This window comes from Nannospalax galili, unplaced genomic scaffold, assembly GCF_000622305.1.
Source record: "Nannospalax galili isolate Female #2095 unplaced genomic scaffold, S.galili_v1.0 scaffold183, whole genome shotgun sequence".
NCBI lineage: Eukaryota > Metazoa > Chordata > Mammalia > Rodentia > Spalacidae > Nannospalax > Nannospalax galili.
In genome coordinates this window covers 3060557-3063019 of record NW_008350555.1, presented here as the reverse complement: position 1 = coordinate 3063019, position 2463 = coordinate 3060557, and the positions used below count along the sequence as shown (strand labels likewise).

The following is a 2463-nucleotide window of genomic DNA, read 5'->3' as shown; positions in this document are numbered from 1 at the left end:
GATGATAGATAGATAGATGATAGATAGATGATAGATGGATGGATGGATAGATAGATAGATGATAGATGACTGATAGATGATACATAGAGATGATTCATAGATGATAGATGGATAGATAGAAATAAAGATAGGAGATAGATAGATAGATAGATAGATAGATAGATAGATGATGATGATAGATAGATAGATAGATGATAGATAGATTGATTGATAGATAGATGATAGATAGCTGATGATAGAATCTCTATACTGCAATGATTAAAATATCAATCATGTGCTCACTTTGTCATATTCTAAAATTGGTGTGATATGGAGAAGATCAGCACAGTCCCTGCACAAGAACAACATGCAAATTGTGAAATGTTCCATGTTTTTGCCATAGGGAAACCTACCACTATAGACACTTCTTAAGGTATATACATATATATTACAAAATATTTAAATGAGTTACCTTATAAGAGGAGGACATTGCCCCTGTTAGACACCATAGGTTAGCAAAGTAAAACCCCAATGCCAGGGATGGACTCCTTTAGAAGCTATTGATGATGGATTCTGTAGTCCCTCAAATAATACTGGCCATTGTCCCTTCTCTTGGTTACCCACCAAATGTAACAGTAAAGTCTGTTACTGAAGAACTACATATATAAGTCCTAGAACAAACAAGGAGAAATCAAGTTAGTACTGACTTCAAAACTTCATCTCTACTGGCTAGTTTTCATATTATTGGAAGGTGCTATGCATGCTACTGAAAGAAAAAAATTACTAATTAGCCTTACCCAGCTGTGACTCCTGCATGCTTCACCAATAATTGGTCTGGCAAGATATGATTTCTTGCAATAGTGTCATGAATATTATGGGAATAACCAATCGCTATCAATTGGATTTAAGGTCTGCTTCATAAGACAGAGCCCACATCTAACATTGATAACAAGCCTGGGAACATGTGGTTAGACAGGCCACAGGCCATAGGGAGAGCCTAATACTATTATTCTGCTGCATAGATATAGCAATAAAGTGGCTCCTAATGACTTATTGCTATACACATAGATTAATGCATCTCTCAGCACTCACTAGAGAAGTTTCCTCATAAAGCAGATCAGATGCTGATTAACACAGAAATCCACACTGCCCAACATGCAGAGAATAACAGACTCCAGAGTGATTATCCCTGTACTGAACACCTTCATCAAAATTTTTCCTCCAAAAACTCAGGGATCTTTGCAGAAGAGGTGATGGAAAGATTGTAAGAGCCAGAGGTGGTGGATGACCACAAGGAAACAGAGTTTTCCAGTAAGTTGTTAAGTTACTCGTATGAACTCACAACATAGGTGATATTATGCACAAGTACCATGAAAATTCAATCCAGACAAAATCCCTGCATAGACATGGAAAAAATGGGTAAGAAACTCCAACCCTACCTGAGAAACTATAAGCAACTGATGGCTCTTGGGAAGGGGAGAGTCAGTCTCTTTTAAGAATGTGTTTCTTGGTAGGTTATTCAGCTTCCAGTGGATGGATCTACACTGAAGGACATTTGGGGACAAAACTTGATTCTGTAAGCTGTATTATATATAAGACAACACATTAAATTGGGGGGTTTTAAAGTTTACTCTATAGCCAAATATATATATTTATATATGTAATATATACATATTATATATGAGTGTATAAAATTGGGTAATGGGGCACAGATGGGGAAGGTGTCTAAACACAATCAAAATATTTTATATGAAATTCTCAAAATTCAATTGAGAAAAAGAGAAAAAGTGCCAACCAGATTAGTAGCTGCATGTGAATTGCCAGGTATACAAGTTAGAGTACTCTGTATATTGATATATATTATGGCAATAACTATCATCCTAATAGAGAAAACTGATCTGTATTTACAATTATCTTGCATACTTCATTACCCCTTCCAGTTACTTGAGCATGTGTATCAATGAGGATGCAAATAGTTCATCAGGTAAACCTTTATAAGCCTAATGATTTAGGGAAGAAGCAGAACTTCCAGATACCTAAAACTATGCCATGTAAACACTGACACTCCCTGGGGTCCCTTTTGTAAAGGCACTAATCCCATTTATAAGGGCTTCACCTTTCTGAAAACTGTCTTCTGAAGGTTCTGCTTCCTTATACTATCACCTTGGGGGTAGAATTTCAACATACATTTTCTTGATCAGGGGTGGGGGACAGTGCACAAACAGCCCACAACCACCAGTGTCATTCTTTAAGGCCATCTGTCTTTGGCACAGGCCAAATATGAAAGCTGAATGAGGATGAAGTAGGCATTGCCACCTCTGCATTTTCAAGTCTACTTTCTGAAATCATGTAAGGACTTCACTATTGACTTTGATTTACTGTTTTGTCAAATGCGAACCATTCTACTAACTTCCACTTGGCCTTTCCTACCATCACAGCCCTGCCAGTTCAGATGTAGAGCTCTCCCACTCAGTGATGACTATC

At 37.2% G+C, this 2463-nt stretch overlaps 1 pseudogene; it reads left to right on the top strand.

Annotated features, from left to right (window-relative positions):
- The first annotated feature begins 276 nt into the window (after positions 1 to 276).
- LOC115072847 lies at positions 277 to 375 on the top strand (annotated as a pseudogene).
- Positions 376 to 2463: the final 2088 nt, after the last annotated feature.